We start from the raw sequence: 22,983 nt of genomic DNA on the forward strand, positions 1-22,983 counted from the left end.
ACTGCAACGCTCCCCCAGCTCACAGACTGAGCACATCCCCCACTGCAGTCACTGCAACGATCCCCCAGTGCACAGACTGAGCACATCCCCCCACTGCAGTCACTGCAACGATCCCCCAGCGCACAGACTGAGCACATCCCCCCACTGCAGTCACTGCAACGATCCCCCAGCTCACACACTGAGCACATCCCCCCACTGCAGTCACTGCAACGATCCCCCAGCGCACAGACTGAGCACATCCCCCCACTGCAGTCACTGCAACGATCCCCCAGCGCACAGACTGAGCACATCCCCCCACTGCAGTCACTGCAACGCTCCCCCAGCTCACACACTGAGCACATCCCCCCACTGCAGTCACTGCAACGATCCCCCAGCTCACAGACTGAGCACATCCCCCCACTGCAGTCACTGCAACGCTCCCCCAGCTCACACACTGAGCACATCCCCCCACTGCAGTCACTGCAACGATCCCCCAGCTCACAGACTGAGCACATCCCCCCACTGCAGTCACTGCAACGATCCCCCAGCTCACACACTGAGCACATCCCCCCACTGCAGTCACTGCAACGATCCCCCAGCGCACAGACTGAGCACATCCCCACACTGCAGTCACTGCAATGCTCCCCCAGCTCAGACTGAGCACATCCCCCCACTGCAGTTACTGCAACGCTCCCCCAGCTCACACACTGAGCACATCCCCCCACTGCAGTCACTGCAACGATCCCCCAGCTCACAGACTGAGCACATCCCCCCACTGCAGTCACTGCAACGCTCCCCCAGCGCACAGACCGAGCACATCCCCCACTGCAGTCACTGCAACGCTCCCCCAGCGCACAGACTGAGCACATCCCCCACTGCAGTCACTGCAACGTTCCCCCAGCTCACAGACTGAGCACATCCCCCCACTGCAGTCACTGCAATGCTCCCCCAGCTCACAGACTGAGCACATCCCCCACTGCAGTCACTGCAACGCTCCCCCAGCGCACAGACTGAGCACATCCCCACACTGCAGTCACTGCAATGCTCCCCCAGCTCACAGACTGAGCACATCCCCCCACTGCAGTCACTGCAACGCTCCCCCAGCTCACACACTGAGCACATCCCCCCACTGCAGTCACTGCAACGATCCCCCAGCGCACAGACTGAGCACATCCCCCCACTGCAGTCACTGCAACGCTCCCCCAGCTCACAGACTGAGCACATCCCCCACTGCAGTCACTGCAACGATCCCCCAGCGCACAGACTGAGCACATCCCCCCACTGCAGTCACTGCAACGCTCCCCCAGCTCACACACTGAGCACATCCCCCCACTGCAGTCACTGCAACGACCCCCCAGCTCACAGACTGAGCACATCCCCCCACTGCAGTCACTGCAACGCTCCCCCAGCTCACACACTGAGCACATCCCCCCACTGCAGTCACTGCAACGATCCCCCAGCTCACAGACTGAGCACATCCCCCCACTGCAGTCACTGCAACGATCCCCCAGCTCACACACTGAGCACATCCCCCCACTGCAGTCACTGCAACGATCCCCCAGCGCACAGACTGAGCACATCCCCACACTGCAGTCACTGCAATGCTCCCCCAGCTCAGACTGAGCACATCCCCCCACTGCAGTTACTGCAACGCTCCCCCAGCTCACACACTGAGCACATCCCCCCACTGCAGTCACTGCAACGATCCCCCAGCTCACAGACTGAGCACATCCCCCCACTGCAGTCACTGCAACGCTCCCCCAGCGCACAGACCGAGCACATCCCCCACTGCAGTCACTGCAACGCTCCCCCAGCGCACAGACTGAGCACATCCCCCACTGCAGTCACTGCAACGCTCCCCCAGCTCACAGACTGAGCACATCCCCCACTGCAGTCACTGCAACGCTCCCCCAGCGCACAGACTGAGCACATCTCCCCCACTGCAGTCACTGCAACGCTCCCCCAGCTCACAGACTGAGCACATCCCCCCACTGCAGTCACTGCAACGCTCCCCCAGCTCACACACTGAGCACATCCCCCCACTAGTGTCACGGAGTCCCCGGGTGATGCTCTGGAACTGCTCCCTGCGAAGCCAGGCAGGACTCTGGTGAGGTCTCGTGTCTGGGAGCAGCCTGTCTCCAGGGCAAGAAGCTCACATGGCTTCCCTTCCTGGGTCTGACCTCGGAGCATTCAGCCTCCTCTGCCCCTCCGTGCACTTCCCCCAGTGAGTCCACCCAGGCGGGGTCCTGGGGAAGCCAGAGGGTCCTGCCCCCAACTTCGCAGTCAGACGGGACTCTCAGCCAGCCAGTAAAACAGAGGTTTATTAGACGACAGGAACATGGTCTAACACAGAGCTTGTCGGTACAGAGACCAGGTCCATTTTGGGGGGGCAGTGAGCCAGACAACCCCGTCTGCCCTTCACTCCATGTCCCAGCCAGCCCCAAACTGAAACTCCCTCCAGCCCCTCCTCCTCTGGGCTTTGTCCCTTTCCCGGGCCAGGAGGTCAACGGATTCCTTTGTTCTCCAACCCTTTAGCTCTCACCTTGGGAGGGGGGAAGGGCCCAGGCCATCAGTAGCCAGGAAACAGGGTGTCGGCCATTCTCTGTGACCAGACCCCTGCACACACCTGCCCTCTAGGGCTCTGCAACGATCATACACCCTTACCCCACCCCCTAGATACTTAAGAACTGCCTAGGGGAAACTGAGGCACCCCCACAATATTCAGAGGAAACATTAAGAACAGTCCCGCTTCATCACAACTAGTCACTGCAACGATCCCCCAGCTCACAGACTGAGCACATCTCCCCCACTGCAGTCACTGCAATGCTCCCCCAGCTCACAGACTGAGCACATCGCCCACCCACTTTACCCACTGCAACGATCCCCCAGCTCACAGACCGAGCACATCCCCCCATTGCAGTCACTGCAACAATCCTCTGACTCACAGACTGAGCACACTGTGACAAAGTGGGGATTTTCCCTGGTTATGTTGTATGTGAGTCTTACTGTTGAGCCTATGTGAGTTTTATTGTTTTGCATTAATAATGTGTGCCTCAGTTTCCCTGTGTGCTGCACCAATACCTCAGTGGTGGGAATAGGGGTGTGAGACTTTGGCTGAGACTTCTGGGACACGTGAGGCTGTTCCAGTTGTCTGCATGTAGGCTATGACCGGTGCCCTTCATAACCTGAGATCCAGGAGTAGGATGCAACCAGGTGATGACCGGGTGACTCTTTGCCCAGGAAGCGAGACAAGGACCAGGAGGGGAAACAACAGGGGTGTCTGAGGTTGGGTCGCTGGAAGCTGGCAGTCTGCTTGGGGGACTGGAAGAGGGGGAGTCCAGGCCGCCTGGCCCAGGACTCCCCAAGATGGACTTGGCTGAAAGTCACTGATTTCTGTGCTAACAAATTCTGCCCTACGCTGTGTTCCTGTAGACTAATAAACCTTCTGTTTTACTGGCTGGCTGAGAGTCCCGTCTGACTGCGGAGTTGGGGGGCAGGACCCTCTGGCTTCCCCAGGACCCCGCCTGAGCGGATTCGCTGTGGGAAGCGCATGGAGGGGCAGAGGAGGCTGAATGCTCCGAGGTCAGACCCAGGAAGGTGGAAGCTGTGTGAGCTGTGTGTCCTGCAGACAGGCTGCTCCCAGAGAGGAGGCTTCCCCAGAGTCCTGGCTCGCTTCGTAGGGAGCAGTTCCAGAGCATCGCCCGGGACACCCCCACCCCCACTGCAATGCTCCCCCGGCTCACACACCAAGCACATCCCCCCACTGCAGACACTGCTCTGAGTCCCCGGCTCACAGATTGAGCCCATCCCCCCACTGCACCAATCCCCTGAGCAATCACTGCAATGACCCCCCAAGTACATCCCCCCACTGCAATGAGCCCCCAGCTCACAGACTGAGCACATCCCGCCCTTGCAGTCACTGCAATGCTCCTGTGGCTCATAGGCGCAGACTCGGTGGGTGCTCCGGGGTTGGAGCACCCATGGGGAAAAATTAGTGGGTGCACCGCACCCACCAGCAGCCAAGCTCCCCCCCTCGCCTCCTTCTCCCCCCACAGCGTGCCAGGTCCCCGTCCCTCCTCCCGCCGCCTAACAGCTGTTTGGCAGTGCTTAGGACTGAGGGAGGGGGAGGATGCGGGCGCTCAGGAGAGGAGGTGGAGAAAGGTAGGGCAGGGGCGGGGATTTGGGGGAAGGGGTGCAATGGGAGCAGGGTGAGGGCGGTGCAGGGGTGAGGGGCATTGAGCACCCACTGGGCAGAGGGGAAGTCGGTGTCTATGCTCTGGCTCACAGACCAAGCACATCCCCCCACTGCACCGATTCCCTGGCTCACAGACTGAGCATATCACCCACTGGCTCCCCTTTACCTGGGCATCAAACGTAACTGTCTCCTCCTGGCCTACTGAGTCCTGTAGCTCTGCCCGTCCTTCTGGACCCATCCCTTATCTTGTGCCCCTGCCCCCTCCAACCCATCCTGGTGAGTCTCTGTCTCCCTTCAGGCAGGTCCCTATCGCTCGGCTGGTCCTCAAGGCCGCTAGCCTCGGCCCGTTTCAATCCCTCCTTCAGCCCCATTTCTTCTGGGATGCCCAGCAGAAGGGATTCCATTTAAGACCATTTGTCAGGAGATGCTTTATACTGAATCCCCCTCCACAACTCCTCTGGACCCCCCAAGCCCTGAGCCACCCACCCCTGGGCTTGGTCCTGGGGGCTTGGCAAGTTGAGCCTTCCACCCCCCCCCCATTTGCCCAGTGCGGGGTTGATACACCCCGTCACAGGATCACCCCATTCGTGTGCTGTCACCTTCTCCTTTCCCTTCCCCTGCTTTGTCTTTCACTGTAAGGCAGAACCCCCCTCTCTCCACCCCCCACCCCCCAGGGCCCAGCACATGGCAGGTGCCACCGCAGCAGTGACCATGTCAGTCTGGGAACAGGGACCATGACCAGGGCACCCCCACGGCCTCCCGGCGCCAAGCGTCCCCATAGCCTCCTTTGAAGAGGTTGCTCTGAAGATGCTCCCAGCCCCAGTAGGACGTTGCCAGCAAACCTGGCAGAGCTGCCTGGGCTTCTCCTTTGCACGGCTCCTGTTGTGCGAGGGTGCAGTTTGCACGTCTGCCAGAGAAACCCGGGAGACAGACTACTTGCAGCCATCTCCCAGCGTCTCCCTGCAGCACATGTCTCTGCCCTGGTCCCAAGTGTCAACAATGGCTCCCCTGTGATTCGGGTTCACTGACCCGCCCAGAACTGGAACCGAGGGGCTCCTGGGGGCAGCTGCCCTCCGCTGCGTCCCTCCTGCCAGCGCAGGGATCTGCCAGCGAGTCACCCGCAGGCCTGGACAGCTCCTGCCGGAAGCCAACCCGCCAGCTTCCCCAGAGACATGCAGGAGCGCCTGCGTGCCCCTGCCCAGCCCGCAGTGGCGACATAGGACACAGGTTCTTCCTGCTGCAGCTGGCGTGGCAGTCAGCCAGCAGCGTCGCCAGCCCTGCAGCATTCCCCTCCCCACGCGAGGATGTCCCCAGCCACTCAGCGCTGTGCCATCCAGCCCTGTCCCCGCGCAGGGCGCTCCCCCTCACTCTCCTGCAGCTGGCGAGAAACATGGCCGCTGATTGTGGTGGGCTGTGTGTTTGGAAGGGCCGCTGGCCCCGTGGGGAGGAGGGAAATATAGCTACCCAGGCAGGCATCGCCCTGTATGGCCACTCGGAGCCAGGCCAGGACACAATGAGCCAAGCTGGAACTTGCAGGAATCTTGTCCATATGCCCAAGCTGGAGCTGGCAAAACAGAGTGGGCAGTAAGCCACATGTGATCGCTTGCCGCGGCGGCTTCGTATCTACTGCAGCACGAGAACCGCTCCTGAGCCAGACAGGGAAAAAACCAAGTCAACGAATCAGACACACACAGGCCGTGATGCGCTTTAACCAGCAGCGTCGTTCACTGTACGAGCGCGAACTCCGGAGTCTGTTCAGTGGATGGGCACTGTTCCCTGTACCCGGCTCAACCCAAGTTTGGTTCCCTTGCATGCCAGTAAAGGAAGATCAGTGACGCCTTCGGAGTCAAGCTGAGTTCTTGGGAACCAAGTGGAGAAGGCCTCACGCCACCCCGACGGACACGGACACTTTTCACTGAGTCAATGGTTCGTTTTATCGGCATGAGTCAAACTCCCCTTTCCTCCCCCGCTGAGTCCAGGGGTGTCACGGAGTCCCTGGGTGATGCTCTGGAACTGCTCCCCATGAAGCCAGGCAGGACTCGGGGGAAGTCTCCTCTCTGTGAGCAGCCTGTCTTCAGGACACACAGCTCACACAGCTTCCACCTTCCTGGGTCTGACCTCGGAGCATTCAGCCTCCTCTGCCCCTCCGTGCCCTTCCCACAGCGAGTCCGCTCAGGCAGGGCTCCTTGGGAAGCCAGAGGGTCCTGCACCCCAACTCCGCAGTCAGACGGGACTCTCAGCCAGCCAGTAAAACAGAGGTTTATTAAACGACAGGAACAGGGTCTAAAACAGAGCTTGTAGGTGCAGAGAACAGGACCCCTCAGCTGGGTCCATTTTGGGGGGCAAGGAGCCAGACAACCACGTCTGCCCTTCACTCCATGTCCCAGCCAGCCCCAAACTGAAACTCCCTCCAGCCCCTCCTCCTCTGGGCTTTGTCCCTTTCCCGGGCCAGGGGGTCACCTGATTCCTTTGTTCTCCAACCCTTTAGCTCTCACCTTGCAGGGGGGGAAGGGCCCAGGCCATCAGTTGCCAGGAAACAGGGTGTTGGCCATTCTCTGTGTCCAGACCCCTGCAAAAACTAGGGCACTGCAAGGATCATACACCCTTACCCCACCACCTAGATACTTAAGAACTGCCTAGGGGAAACTGAGGCACCCCCACACTATTCAGAGGAAACATTAAGAACAGTCCTGCTTCGTCACAAGGGGACACTTCCGGGAACACGCAGCTCCCATTATTGAGCGTTCCTGTGCGGCAAGCTAAGGGGTGATGAAGCTGGGCTGCAGGAGGCCACATTACTAGCTGTGTATGCACTGCTCTGGCAGGGCGACTGGTGCCAGGGCTCCCCTTGCCCATGCCTCAGGCACGTGGCAGCTCCCGGCTGCTCTGCCACCCCGCACACAGCAAACCCCTCCCATGGGTGCCAGCAGAGGAATGAACCGCTTTAATCCAGGTGGGAAGAGCCCCGTCTGGCACTGTGGAGGGGCCAGAACCTGTTCCCTGGGCATCTGCCTGCCAGGACCCTCCCCAGCGCCCCTCAGTGGCCACCTGTCCTGCCACTCAGGCAACAGAGACCGGGCAAAGAGCCACGTAACCTTCCACATGGCCCTGTGGATATTCTGAGGGCCTGCGCCCCCCTGGGCTTCAATAGCAGAGGGCTGCCTGGCACCCAGCAGGCTGGTCCAAGGACTGGTCCATGCCCTTCCCCCCACCTCCCTGAGTGCTGGCCCATGCCCCTCCCCACCTCAAAAGCACTAGCCTGCACCCCGCCCACCCCCAGGGCTGGTCCATGCCCCTCCCCACCACAAAGGCAGAGGACAGGGCACAAGCTGAGGGGCAGCCACCTGCAGCCCCACGAGCTCTGAAGTGCAGACCCCTGAAATAGAATCCACTCCTCCTACCCTCCGCCGGCCCACCCCGCCCCCCAGACACGCTCCCAAAGCTTCTGCAAACCCGCACGGAGGGGAATGAGACTGGCTGTCTAATGGCTAATGCCTCACTGAACTGACGGCTGACATCGGAGGCGAGCACCGAGCCCCACTTTCTGTCACCAATACACACATAGCCCAGCGGGCAGGGCTACATTTCCGCAGGAGCTCAGAGCGCTCCCAGACGGGCATCACCTCCCGGAACCCTGGATCCAGCTGTCTGATGACACACAATCACACTAACGAACTGGTTAAGGGAGGAAGCCCTGAAGGATCCAACCTGCAAATGCCAGTGCTCAGCAGAGTTTATACCCAGATGCACGCCTCTGCCAGGGGAGCTTGAAAATCCTCAAAATGGGCAAGACCTCAGCAGAAAGCTGCCACCTCCATCAGGCCACCGCCCCAATGCCGCACTGCCTCGGAGGGAAGCGTGTTGCCAGTATCTCGTCCACAGCACTTCTGGAGCACCTGGAGTTCCCAGCACCTACCTGCCTTGACCCTGCTGAGTGTGTGAGCTCTGCCTCGGATTGTACAGCTGCAGCCATGGCTCAGCAAATGCACTCAGCCAGCGAGTATCGGCAGGCCAGCTTGAGCCCGCTTGCCTTGTGAGGACTTCCCCATGACTGCCCCAACGGACCCAGGCCAAAGCCTGAGCCAGGCGAGGGGCTCTCTCCTGGGCCCTGAGACCAGCAGGCGTCGAGGAGTGAATTCCAGAGCTGAGGGTTTCTCATGGACCTTTCAATCCAGGAGCTGGTTCATAGAATCATAGAATATCAGGGTTGGAAGGGACCTCAGGAGGTCATCTAGTCCAACCCCCGCTCAAAGCAGGACCAATCCCCAACTAAATCATCCCAGCCAGGGCTTTGTCAAGCCTGACCTTAAAAACCTCTAAGGAAGGAGATTCCACCACCTCCCTAGTGCTTCACCACCCTCCTAATGAAAAAGTTTTTCCTAATATCCAACCTAGACCTCCCCCACTGCAACTTGAGACCATTGCTCCTTGTTCTGTCATCAGCTACCACTGAGAATAGTCTAGATCCATCCTCTTTGGAACCCCCTTTCAGGTAGTTGAAAGCAGCTATCAAATCCCCCTCACTCTTCTCTTCTGCAGACTAAACAATCCCAGTTCCCTCAGCCTCTCCTCATAAGTCATGTGCTCCAGTCCCCTAATCATTTTTGTTGCCCTCCGCTGGACTCTTTCCAATTTTTCCACATCCTTCTTGTCGTGTGGGGCCCAAAACTGGACACAGTACTGCAGATGAGGCCTCACCAATGCCAAATAGAGGGGAATGATCACCTCCCTCGATCTGCTGGCAATGCTCCTACTTATACAGCTCAAAATACAGCCTTCTTGGCAACAAGGGCACACTGTTGACTCATATCCACCTTCTCGTCCACTGTAACCCCAAGGTCCTTCTCTGCAGAACTGCTGTCTAGCCATTCGGTCCCTAGTCTGTAGCAGGGCATGGGATTCTTCCGTCCTAAGTGCAGGACTCTGCACTTGTCCTTGTTGAACCTCATCAGATTTCTTTTGGCCCAATCCTCCAATTTGCCTAGGTCCCTCTGTATCTTATCCCTACCCTCCAGGATATCTACCTCTCCTCCCAGTTTAGTGTCATCTGCAAACTTGCTGAGGGTGCAATCCACACCATCCTCCAGATCATTAATGAAGATATTGAACAAAACTGGCCCCAGGACTGACCCTTGGGGCACTCCGCTTGACACCGGCTGCCAACTAGACATGGAGCCATTGATCACTATCTATTGAGCCCGACGATCTAGCCAGCTTTCTATCCACCTTATAGTCCATTCATCCAGCCCATACTTCTTTAACTTGCTGGCTCTCTGTGGGAGACCGTGTCAAAAGCTTTGCTAAAGTCAAGGAACAACACGTCCATTGCTTTCCCTTCATCCACACAGCCAGTTATCTCGTCATAGAAGGCAATTGGATTAGTCAGGCGTGACTTGCCCTTGCTGAATCCATGCTGACTGTTCCTGATCACTTTCCTCTCCCCTAAGTGCTTCAGAATTGATTCCTTGAGGACCTGCTCCATGATTTTTCCAGGGACTGAGGTAAGGCTGACTGGCCTGTAGTTCCCCGGCTCCTTCTTCTTCCTTTTTTTAAAAGATGGGCACTGCATTAGCCTTTTTCCAGTCCTCCGGGACCTTGCCTGGTTGCTCTGACACTCCTTGGTACTGATCACCACGGCATCTGAGTGCCTCCCACGCTCTAGTGTATTTCTCCTCCCACAGCCCCATGTGGCAGGGCAGGGCAGGGCTGTCATCCCTGTGTTATGGATGGGAGCTGGCGCCCCAAAGGCATGGAGGCGCCGAGCATGCAGTGAAATCAAGGGTCGTTAGGACCCTACATAGCTTTGAGGACCTGGGCCGGGGACACAAAGGGTGGGATCCATGAGGGGACGTAGGCATTGCAACGCTGAGTGTCACAGCACGTAACTTTTGGGCGCCTAGAAAATCACAAGAACACCCTCCAAAAGCCGACTCACTGGCTGCAGCATAGCCCCCGCCCCATGCTCTTCGCAGGGTGAAGCCCCCAGGGGCCAGCTGGGGGTGGTTGTGGGGAGACCCCAGGGGTCTAACGTGGATGGAAAAGGCCAGTGATGCTGCCCAGACTCCAGGAGCAGCGAGGGTACCTGCACCCCAACGCTGCAAGCCTTAGACAAAGCGTGGGCAAACCCCTCAGCTCTGGGATCAGGAATCAGCCCTGCGACACCCTCCCGTTTCTTCCCCCACCAGCTCAGTCTTCCCAGTTACGTTTCAGGCCACCTGCCCTGGTCCCCACCCCGACCCCAGCCAGGCCGAGGGGAAGACACAGAGCGGGGTCACCTGCGGAAGGGAACAGAGGGCTCAGTCTCAGGTATCGCTTGGGCTCCTATCGCCTTGATACCCACGAACTGGTGACAAAGCTGGGAAGGAGGGTCAAGCTAAACCTTGAGAGGGCCAAAGACAGCGTGCTCCCAGCATCTCTTCCTGGCTGCAGCCTTCCTCTAGGATGTAGTGCCAGGGGCCAAGGCAGCCAGCTGGATCAGGAACCCTGAGAAGAGGAGTGTTCAATCGTCATTCAAATATTCCTCTGGTATCATTCACCCCACAGCCCTTTGCAAGCTACACGCCCACAGGAATCACCCACTGAAAGACAGCTGCATCTGGGGTGGGAGACAACAGCCGCTTGACAGCACAAAGCAACTCTCTGCATGCTCAGGACAGGAAGCAAAGATAAATATTGTACCCATCTGAGAACAGAGAAGGACTTTAGAGAGGCTGAAGGCCTTCAAACAGGAGAAATACCCCCCCACTTCCACCCCACCCCAGTGGATTGCCCAGGCTGGAACGTGGCTGGGGCACTGGGATCGATGCCTACAGTAAGGCCAGATTGACCTTTTCATGCCAGGGCGGTAATTTTCAGCCCTAATGCTGTGCCTGCCTGGCTGTTTGCTGCTGGGGCGAGGTGGCTGCGCCCCCCTGGGTGGAGAGAGAAGAGCTGGCAGGAGCAATGCACAGCGGCAGCTCGGCCAGGGAGCCATTAAGTGCGAGTCTGCTGAGTTTTCTTTGTTATGGATGATGCAATTCTGCATGAAGCTTACTGAACACAACCAGAGCGAGAGCCCAGAGCCCCAGCCCCGATGGAAAACATCCCAGCAGCCAGCTCTCTTCATGAGATGTTCCCCTTTAAACTGCCTCACTAACAGGCCTTTCCAACAGCAGCCACATCCACAGGATTCCTGCCAAAGCTGCAAAACACGTTCACCATTTGAAGGGCAGGCAGCCTCCGGGGGGGCCCGTAGCCAGCTGCATACCGGGGAGAGACTTTCTGTATCTACACAGCAGGCCTCTGCAGCAAACCCTTCAGCCATCTGTGCCCATGCCCAGGAGACCCCCAGCTAGGGAAGGAAAGGCCCGTAGAAAGCAGGAGCGCCCAACAACGGCCACTGACGACTGCCTCTGCGTCAACCCCTGTACAGGCAATACAGGGGCCTGACACAATTCTTCTGCCGACGCCCTTTCGTTCTCAGTCCCGGAGCTGGCTCTGGCCTGTGATGGCTGCTGGAGATTTGCTCCCCTGGCTGTGATGAGGCCTGGACACTTCTTTTCAGGCCACTGGTATGCAGTCTGGATGGAGGGGTTCGCTGTCCTCTGAGCACTTGGCGGGGGGCCAGGCCCCCTGCTGGGCGCACGCCCGAGAAGGCAAGGGCCGCACAGGGCAATTTCTGGACTGATGTAACAGGAAGCTCTGCCATGGGAAGGAAGTCCAGGACGGGCTGAGAATGGCTTTAGCCTCGCGGTTCTTTCCAGGAGATGGACACTGTCTCTAAACCTTCCCTGAGCAAAGCTGTTTTAAAAGACAGGAAATCTAGGGCGATAGTTGCCATTGGCTCAGAAGTGGGGGAAGGAGCAGGACACATTTAGCCTCCATGGAGCAACCACAGGGCAAAACTTTGGTTTCAGGCGCAAGACCTGCCAGATTGGATCAGAACCATGGTCCAGCTAGCCCACTGTTCTGTACCCAGCATGGCCAGTGCCATGTGCTTTGTGGGAAGGTACAAGACTCCTCCCAGTAGGCAGATGGGGGATAATCTGCCCCCCACTGGAGCCTCCTTTTAGCCCCAGGCGTTAGAAATTGCCTTAAGCCTTGAAGCAGATAGTTTAGATCTCTTCTAAAATTTGTGAGCATTAATTATTATAACTGGCTAGTGTTGTTGTCCATATAAATGCCCAATCCCTTGTTGAATCTTGCCAGCTTTTTGGCCTCAACATCATATTGTGGCAGTGAGTTCCACTGGTTAATCACACATTGTGTGAAGATATTTCCTTTTATGAGTTTTGACTGTGTCACTTGTTAATGTCACTGATTGTCCCTTTGTTCTGGTGTTACAGGACAGGGAGCACATAACCCTGGTGCTCTGGTTCATCTCATCAATCTCTCCTCTTAACCGAGTTCTTCCAGGCCCTTGATCTCTCCCACTGCCAGTCTCTGATCCCCCTTGAATGCTGCTCTCCCCTTTCGGGGGGGCAAGAGGGGGATGTGACCCGAACTGCAGGCTGCATCAATGATATCCATAATAACATTAGAATGCATCACAGCCCAAATACAAGGACAGCTAGAGCCTTCAGAAACTGCTTGCTACGGGGACAGGCCCTCACTAACAAACCCACCTGCTTTCCCTCTGATTGCCCCGAGAGCAGAAATTCTTCCCAAGACAGAGCTCGCTGATAGGCCAAAATCCCGCCCCGTGTGAGGGAACTCTCTGACAGAAGGGCTCTGGCTGAGCTGTTTCCGTCCGGACACATCGCAGAAGATGGCTCCTCACACCCAACTATGGCTCGGAGCGACTGGATGTCTACTGGCTAGTGGAGTCCTGATTACTCAGTCTGCCAACCCCACACCAACCAGGGGCTGCCGCTCAGGAAGGCTTCTCTGGTTGGGGAGGAAGGCTAGGCCCTGAAGGTGAGCAGCGTGGGAATCAGGAGGACGATCTGAGTAGGTTAGAGCACCAAGGCCCTGAGGTCACACCGAGCAGATGAGAATCACGCCAGCTCCAGTTTTAATCTTTCTACGGACTCTTGGGAGGAAGCATGGTCCATACCCAGGCTCCCAGCCCAGCCTATGGAAAGGGCCTCCGTGCTATGAGCTCCTGACTCCCTGAAGCTGCTGCATAGGAACTGCCAGGTGGCTAATAGCTATTGATGGACCTGTCCTTCATGAAGACAGGGATGGGATAATGTGACCCCTGAGGGTGCCTCTGAGCCCCTAGCAGATGGAGCTTGGCGTAAACCTGGAGGCAGGAGGTTTTAGAATCCTTCTACAAGCACTAACAGCTCTTGTTATCCACACAAATGTCAAATCCTCCTTTGAATCTTGCTACATTCTTGGCCTCACTGACATCCTGTGGCAGTGAGTTCCACACATTAAATACACAACGTGTAAAACAGTATTTCAGCACTTCTAAATTTGCCACCTTTAATTTAATTGAATGTCCCCTTGTTCTTATGTTATGAGATCTCCTTTCTATAGCCAAGTCTATACATGGTACATTTGTCTCACGTCCTCTTGTCTCTGATCTAAAGTAAACAATCTTTTCATCTTTCTTCCGACGAGAGTTTTCCCCAGGCACCTGATCACTCTCATAGCTCATGTCTGACCTTCCTCTAATTCCACAATTCCCTTCCTACGATGTGCACTGAGGGGTGACCAGTCCTGCACACAGAACCCAGGAGAGTGCTTTGATTACCATAATGGCATTGGAAGAGTTTCAATATTATCCTCCATCCCAGGCCTTATGCAGCCTAACATCTGGTTTGCTTTTCTGACTGCAGCTGCGCATTGAACCAGGCCTCCATTGTGCTGTCTACAAATTGATACACTTAATTTAGAACCCCGAAATGTGCTGCTTTGAATTTCTTCTGCCGTCACGTTGCCCACACTTAGCTTGGGTAGATCCCTCTGACGTTCTCACTGCCCAAAATAACTGTGTCATCTGTCCCCTCCCTTTTCCAGGTCATTAATAAATGTATTAAACAGCACTGCTCCTCGCAGGGACCTGTGCAGTGCCGGCTGTTAGCTCTCGCACACAATCAGTGGGCCAAGAGAACGAGTGCTGGTGATTTAAAACGTGTAACCCAGGAGGCATTGAGCTCCCAGGTTGCTGCAGAGGGCCTGGGTCCACAGAAGAGAAGCCTGAGAAATGGAGGAAGCGCATAGCCCTTTAAAAGCAATTCATACTGGATTTTTTAATAGATCCCAAGGCCAAAAGGGACCACAGTGATCATCAGGTCCGAGCTCCTGCATAGCACAGGCCAGAGAACTTCCCAAAATAACTCCTGGAGCAGAGCTTTTAGAAACAGCCAGTCTTGATTTAAACATTGCCAGCGACAGAGAATCCACCACGACCCTGGGTAAATTGTTCCAGTGGTTAATGACCCTCACTGTTAACAATGTACATCTTATCTCCAGTTTGAGTGTGTCTTACTTCAACTTCCAGCCACTGGGATCGTGTTCAACTTTCTTCTGCTAGAATGAAGAGCCCAGTATTAAATATTTGTTCCCCATGTAGGCTCTTTCAGATTGTGATCAAGTCACTCCTTAACCTTCTCCTTGTTAAGATAACAGACTGATGAAGCTCAATCTATCACTACAAGGCAGGATTTCCAACTGTTTAATCGTTCTCATGGCTCTTCTCTGAACCCTCTGCGATTTATCAACACTCTCCTTGAATTGGACACAGGATTCCAGCAGGATTCCAGTGCCACATGTGACGAAGTGGGACTGTTCTTAATGTTTCCTCTGAATAGTGTGGGGGTGCCTCAGTTTCCCCAAGGCAGTTCTTAAGTATCTAGGGGGTGGGGTAAGGGTGTATGATCGTTGCAGAGCCCTAGAGGGTAGGTGTGTGCAGGGGTCTGGACACAGAGAATGGCCGACACCCTGTTTCCTGGCTACTGATGGCCTGGGCCCTTCCCCCCTCCCAAGGTGAGAGCTAAAGGGTTGGAGAACAAAGGAATCCGTTGACCTCCTGGCCCGGGAAAGGGACAAAGCCCAGAGGAGGAGGGGCTGGAGGGAGTTTCAGTTTGGGGCTGGCTGGGACATGGAGTGAAGGGCAGACGGGGTTGTCTGGCTCACTGTCCCCAAAATGGACCCAGCTGAGGGGTCCCGTTCTCTGCACCCGCAAGCTCTGTTTTAGACCATGTTTCTGTCATCTAATAAACCTCTGTTTTACTGGCTGGCTGAGAGTCACGTCTGACTGCGAAGTTGGGGTGCAGGACCCTCTGGCTTCCCCAGGACCCCGCCTGAGTGTACTCGCTGTGGGAAGCACACGGAAGGGCAGAGGATGCTGAATGCTCCGAGGTCAGACCCAGGAAGGTGGAAGCTGTGTGAGCTGTGTGTCCTGAAGACAGGCTGCTCCCAGAAAGGCGACTGCCCCAGAGTCCTGACTGGCTTCATGGGGAGCAGTTCCAGAGCATTGCCCAGGGACTCCGTGACACCACATACAGAGGTAAAATTACCTCCCTACTGCTACTCAAGATTCCCTTGTTTATGCATCCCAGGATCACATCGTGTTGCACTGGGAGCTCATGTTCAGCTGGTTATTCACCAAAACCCCCACATCTTTTTCAGAGTCACTGCTTCCCAGAATAGAGTCCCCCAGCTGATAAATATGTCCTATAGTCTTAGTTCCTATATGTATATATTCACATTTAGCCATATTAGAATGCATATTGTTTGCCTGCACCCAGTTTACCAAATGATCCATCTTGCTCTGTATTAGAGACCTGTCCTCTTTGTTATTTCCCACTCCCCCAATTTCTGTGTCATCTGCAAACTTTATCAGTGACAATTTTATGTTTTCTTCCAGGACATTCATAAAAATGTTAGTTTAGGGCCAAGAAATGATTCTTGCAGGACCCCTACAAAAAACACAACCACAACAAATGCTCAAATAAATCTGTTAGTCTCTAAGGTGCCACAAGTACTCCTTTTCTTTTTATAACCACTCAGTGATGATTCCCCATTTACAGTTACATTTTGAGACCTAACATTTAGTCAGTTTTTCATCCAATTAATGTGTGCCATGTTAATTTTGTATTGTTCTAGGTTTTTAATCAAAATGCCCTGCAGTACCCAGTCAAAGACCTTTACAGAAGTCTAAGTATCTTACATCAGTATTATCATCCTTATCAACTAAACTTGTAATCTCATCCAAAAAAGATATCAAGTTTGTTTGACAGGATCTATGTTCTATAAACCCATGTTGATTGGTATTAATTATAGTACCCTCCTTTAATTCTTTATCCATCAAGTCCCATATCAGCCACTCCCTTATCTTATGAGGGATTGATGTCAGTCAAGCCATCCTATAATTACCTAAATATCCCATTTCCCTTTTTAAAATACTGACATAATATTAGCCTTCTTCCAGTCTTCTGGATCTTCCCCAGTGTTCCAAGACATAATGAAAATCAACATTAATGGTCCAGTGAGTTCCTCAGTCAGCTCTTTTAAAACTCTTGGATGCAAGTTATTTGGACCGGCTGATTAACTTTAGTAGCTGCTGTTTAACATCCTCCAGAGATACCAATGGAATGGAAAGTGTTATCATCATATGACAGGACATCATCATTTGACGGCATAAAAATACTGAACAGACAGTAAGATATTTTTGAGTTCACTTTAGGACCTTTATAAGACAGGCAGACACCACCATTATGGGTATTGAACAGAAACCCAAAGAGATCAATAATTACTAGTGTAAGCTAACCACCGAGATGGCACATGCCTACACTGAGTATCCACACAATCACAGCACAGTGGTCTTTGTATTCCCCAACGAACATACAATGACGTGTGACAGGTGGCTGCAGGACATCTGGACCGTCAGGAAAAGCACAAGACACTAGGGAGATGATTTGGGTCAGGGTGATAAGCAGCAAGCCCCTTGTGGGTGCTGAAGAAATAAATTATAATTAGCAAGTGTCTTATGAAAGGAAAATGGAAGGCTGTGAAACCAAGGAGACAGCTGGAAAGGGAAGAGGTCGACACTCGGCGGTCATTGAAAATTCTCAAACAGCGGAAGATCTGGCACATGTGCAGTATGTTCCAAACCTTCTAGCTCCGCGCCCGGCAGCAGACAAAGCTCAGTGATGTCTTGGCTAAGAAGGCACTGAACAGAGTGAGAGGAAACGTTTTGCTGAAGAGACAAAGAGCCACATAAAGCTTTACCCCTGCTGAGCAGCACTTACTCAGGCAAGTAACCCCACAGAGGTCAGGGAGATGGTCCCAGGAGCACGTTCGTTTCAACATGCATGAGAATTGCAAGCTGGCGATGGCAGAGCAGAGGCCAACCAGAACAATACTGCCACGGGAAGAGGTGGATGCTCCTCCACTTGTGTCACTAAAACGGACTCGTCCAAACCTGGCAAACATCCTGCGGAGAAGAACCCTGCCCTGGCCCTGTGGAGGCCAGAATTAACTACTGTAACTCAGTAGGGCTTTTCCATCTCCAGGGCTGTGACTCCACCCCAGAGACAAGGGTTGAGAATCTGAGGCCACGTTCTTTGCCAACAGGGTCCAGGCAGCAGGCCACACCGATGTTTCCTTGGGTACAATTTAGGGCTGTCGATTAATCACAGTTAACTCACGTGATTAATTCAAAAAAATGAATCATGATGAATCGCCGTTTTAATCACACTGTTAAACAACAGAATACCAACTGAACTTTATTACACATTTTGGATGTTTTTCTACATTTTTATATATATTGTATTCTGTGTTGTAACTGAAATCAAAGTGTATATTATTTTTGATGACAAATATTTGCACTGTAAAAATGATAAACAAAGAAATAGTATTCTTCAATTCATCTCATACAAGTACTGTAGGGCAATCTCTTAGTTGTGAATGTGCAACTTACAAATGTATTTTTTTTTTGTTACATAACTGCACTCAAAACCAAAACAATGTAAAACTTTAGAGCCTGCAAGTCCACTTAGTCCTACTTCTTGTTCAGCCAATCGCTCAGACAAACAAGTTTGTTTACATTTGCAAGAGATAATGCTGCCCTCTTCTTGTTTACAATGTCACCTGAAAGTGAGAACAGGTGTTCGCATGGCACTTTTGTAGCCAGCATTGCAAGGTATTTACGTGCCAGATCTGCTAAACATTCGTATGCCCTTCATGCTTCGGCCACCGTTCAAGAGGACATGCTTCCCTGCTGATGACGCTCGTTAAAAAAATAATGCATTAATTAAATTTGTGACTGACTTCCTTGCGGGAGAATTGTATGTTCCCTGCTCTGTTTTATTTGCATTCTGCCATATATTTCATGTTGTAGCAGCCTGGGATGGTGACCCAGCACATGTTGTTCATTTTAAGAACACTTTCACTGCAGACTTGACAAAACGCAAAGATGGTACAGATGTGAGATTTCTAAAGACAGCTACAGCACTCAATCCAAGGTTTAAGAATCTGAAGTGCCTTCCAAAATCTGAGAGGGACGAGGTGTGGAGCATGCTTTCAGAAGTCTTAAAAGAGCAACACTCTGGTGCAGAAACTACAGAACCTGAACCACCTAAAAAGAAAATCAACCTTCTGCTGGTGGCATCTGACTCAGATGATGAAAATGAACGTGTCAGTCCGCACTGCTTTGGATCGTTATCAACATGGACACATCCTCTGGAAGGGTGGTTGAAGCATGAAGGGACATATGAATCTTTAGCGCATCTGGCATGTAAATATCTTGCAATGCCAGCTACAACAGTGCCATGAGAATGCCTGTTCTCGCTTTCAGGTGACATTGTAAACAAGAAACAGGCAGCATTATCTCCTGCAAATGTAAACAAACTTGTTTGTCTGAGCGATTGGCTGAACAAGAAGTAGGACTGACTGGATTTGCAGGCTCTAAAATTTTGCATTGCTTTGTTTTTGAATGCAGCTTTTTGTCCATAATTCTACATTTGTAAGTTCAACTTTCATGACAAAGAGATTGCACTGCAGTACTTGTACAAGGTGAATTGAAATTTACTATTTAAGTGTTTTACAGTGTAAATACTTGTATTCAAAAATAACTATAAAGTGAGGACTGTACACTTTGTAATCTGTGTTGTAATTGAAATCAATATATTTGAAAATGTGGAGAACATCCAACACATTTAAATAAATGGTATTCTGTTATTGTTTACAGGTTTCAGAGTAACAGCTGTGTTAGTCTGTATTCGCAAAAAGTAAAGGAGGACTTGTGGCACCTTAGAGACTAACCCATTTATTTGAGCATGAGCTTTCATGAGCTACAGCTCACTTCATCGGATGCATACCGTGGAAACTGCAGAAGACATTATATACACACAGAGACCATGAAACAATACCTCCTCCCACCCCACTCTCCTGCTGGTAATAGCTTATCTAAAGTGATCATCAAGTTGGGCCATTTCCAGCACAAATCCAGGTTTTCTCACCCTCCGCCCCCCCCCCCCCCACACACACACACACAAACTCACTCTCCTGCTGGTAATAGCCCATCCAAAGTGACCACTCTCTTCACAATGTGTATGATAATCAAGGTGGGCCATTTCCTGCATAAATCCAGGTTCTCTCACTCCCTCACCCCCCTCCAAAAACCACACACACAAACTCACTCTCCTGCTGGTAATAGCTTATCCAAAGTGACCACTCTCCCTACAATGTGCATGATAATCAAGGTGGGCCATTTCCAGCAAAAATCCAGGTTTTCTCACCCCCCCACCCCCATACACACACAAACTCACTCTCCTGCTGGTAATAGCTTATCTAAAGTGATCATCAAGTTGGGCCATTTCCAGCACAAATCCAGGTTTTCTCACCCTCCGCCCCCCCCCCCACAAACAACCTCACTCTCCTGCTGGTAATAGCCCATTCAAAGTGACCACTCTCTTCACAATGTGTATGATAATCAAGGTGGGCCATTTCCTGCACAAATCCAGGTTCTCTCACCCCCTCACCCCCCTCCAAAAACCACACATTAACAGCCCAATTAATCGTGCGATTAGTCACAATTAAATTTTTTAATCACTTGACAGCCCTAGTACAATTCAGACAGGACTAGGCAGGTGAGATAGGCCAAGACTAGGAAAAGGGCAGTCACTTCTGGACCAAGGCAGGCTGAGCAGAGCTGAGAAAGGACTGGCCACCGAACGGGTTTAGGTCAGAAGCGATTGCAGCCGATGCCATTTGACGACAGAGTTTGATGTGGCTCTAGAAAAGAGAGAGCACCCAGCTGAGCCACACGCACCGACTGAGCAGACAGCAGGGGTCGCTGGGCCCCGCTCAGGCCTGACACCTGAGGTACCCAGCACCCTGGAGAGGAGCACAAGCCAGGGGAGAGGAGTGGCTAGGGTGTGAATGGGTTCGACATTCGCCAGTACTGAGGGTCAGAGCATTCCAACCAGACCGCACCTGCTCATTGATTCAGCCATTGCAGGGTGGCTGGAATCTCCATCCAAACAGCGTCACCCGGCACCGCTGTGCAGGAGAGCAAACAGGAGCTGTGTGCGCAGTGTAGACCCCCCCGCACGCGAGTAAAGGGGGTGGGGGGCGATCTCAGAGTCCAGCGTCAGAGCACTCTAACCGCGTGCAGGGCCTCCAGGGTGCAGGCTGGGACTTACGTAGCACCTATTCTAGTCTAACGCATAGCTGACACCAAGTCCAACATCAGAATCAAGCCCAGGACATGTTCTATGGGGCCTGTGGTCTTGTCAGGCCCCTGTGGCTGGCCCCTGTGATCTTTTCTGTCTCTAACACCTATGACCTAAGGTCTCTCTTGTAAGCAGGAACCTCCAATTGCTCCCCTCTGCCCGAGTGCCCTGTAACGCCAGCCCCCAGGCACACCACTGCAGCAGCAGTCGCCCAGGGAGCCCCGATAACTTCCTGCGCTGGAGCAGGGCTGGAGGGGATGCTCCAGCCGCAGTGCAGGCATTTCACTGCATGCCAACAGCAGGGACCAAGGAACAGGGTTAACTCAGGCATGTGGCTCTGGGCGTGGTTGGGAGGGTCAGGCCCAGCTCCTGAGTGGGTGTAAGTCACCTACGCATCACCCACTTCAGTTCTAACGGGCTCTGCAGTACAGGACACGTGCTGGGCCAGGTCCTATCTGGTGCTGGACCAAGAGCCGCTGTGAAAGAGACAAGCTTTGGCCCTGACTTAGAGCTTTTCTTCGGGCCTCTGTAGTACAGGAGCGTTCAGAGCCAGAGTCAGGATCGGTGGCCCCTGGGCACTGTCCAGACACAACCACCACCCAGGGGCTTATGGACTAAGATGAGTAATACACAGAGCTCTAAACCGTAAATGTCTCTCCCTATATATATATATATGGGGAGAGAGAGAGATTTACAGTTTATTGTTAATTTATTTACACCACGTGTGGCCTGTCCCCACCTGCCTCAGGAATTGGCTGCCTGCATCAGTTACTGTTCTATCCACTGGCCAAGCTCCATTCCCAGCTAGTCACTATCTGGCTGAACACTACAATTGACTACAATTGGTTTGCACAGTCACTGTCCATCCCAATCATCCCTGTCCTCCCAGAGGTTCCCACCCTGGCCTGGCGTCTGCTCCCATTGCTCTGGCTCTAAGAAAGGTGAGCTCTTTGGGGCAGGGTCTCGGGCTCTGCTGTGCAAAGCAATCTGTGTCACGGAGTCCCTGGGCGATGCTCTGGAACTGCTCCCCATGAAGCCAGTCAGGACTCTGGGGCAGTCGCCTTTCTGTGAGCAGCCTGTCTGCAGGACACACAGCTCACCCAGCTTCCACCTTCCTGGGTCTGACCTCGGAGCATTCAGCATCCTCTGCCTCTCCGTGCGCTTTCCCCCAGCGAGTCCGCTCAGGCGGTGCTCCTGGGGAAGCCAGAGGGTCCTGCACCCCAACTTCGCAGTCAGACGTGACTCTCAGCCAGCCAGTAAAACAGAAGGTTTATTAGACGACAGGAACATGGTCTAAAACAGAGCTTGCAGGTGCAGAGAACGGGACCCCTCAGCTGGGTCCATTCTGGGGGGCAGTGAGCCAGACAACCACGTCTGCACTTCACTCCATGTCCCAGCCAGCCCCAAACTGAAACTCCCTCCAGCCCCTCCTCCTCTGGGCTTTGTTCCTTTCCCGGGCCAGGAGGTCACCTGATTCCTTTGTTCTCCAACCCTTTAGCTCTCACCTTGCAGGGGGGAAGGGCCCAGGCCATCAGTTGCCAGGAAACAGGGAGTTGGCCATTCTCTGTGTCCAGACTCCTGCACACACCTGCCCTCTAGGGCTCTGCAATGATCATACACCCTTACCCCACCCCCTAGATACTTAAGAACTGCCTAGGGGAAACTGAGGCACCCCCACACTATTCAGAGGAAACATTAAGAACAGTCCCACTTTGTCACAATCTGCACACTGATACTTAATGTATGTCATCACACCCATGCTCCAGAGGAAGGCTGGCCCTGTGGGGAAGGCCCAGCTCTGGGATGTCGGAGAGCGGCCGGCCCTGTGGGGAAGGCATGGCTCTGGGAGGCCAGAGAGCGGTTAGTTGCCAGTTCTCACCAATTTGGGTGTTTTTCTGAAATCCCCAGCTCCTGGAGTCATGTGAGTATGTAGGAAGCTTGGCTTCCAATAACAAAAGTTTCTACCCTCCTTCTTGTGGAGAAAAGCTTGAAAACATGAGCCGAGTGTCCCTTAAAGACGCAGAAGCCACGAGGCAAATGAAAAAGGCCCAATCCTTATCTTGTAAAGTTTCATGGTTTTCTGGGGCCTGAGTCATGATGTTTTGAATGCCTGGGGCTGGCCATACTGGGTTAATGCTGGGAGGTGTGGGGGTCAGGCTAGAGGCTCCAGCCCAACCCATCATTTTGCAAGCTGTGTGTAGA

General features: G+C 53.5%; 1 protein-coding gene across 4 annotated transcripts in view; it reads right to left on the minus strand.

The window, feature by feature from the left end:
* RUSC2 (RUN and SH3 domain containing 2) overlaps nt 1-22,983 on the minus strand; it is an 83,512-nt gene that overhangs the window by 42,180 nt on the left and 18,349 nt on the right. The gene's annotated exons all lie outside the window — the stretch shown is intronic.

The sequence above is a fragment of the Caretta caretta genome, chromosome 5 (assembly GCF_965140235.1).
Source record: "Caretta caretta isolate rCarCar2 chromosome 5, rCarCar1.hap1, whole genome shotgun sequence".
NCBI classification, from domain to species: Eukaryota; Metazoa; Chordata; order Testudines; family Cheloniidae; genus Caretta; species Caretta caretta.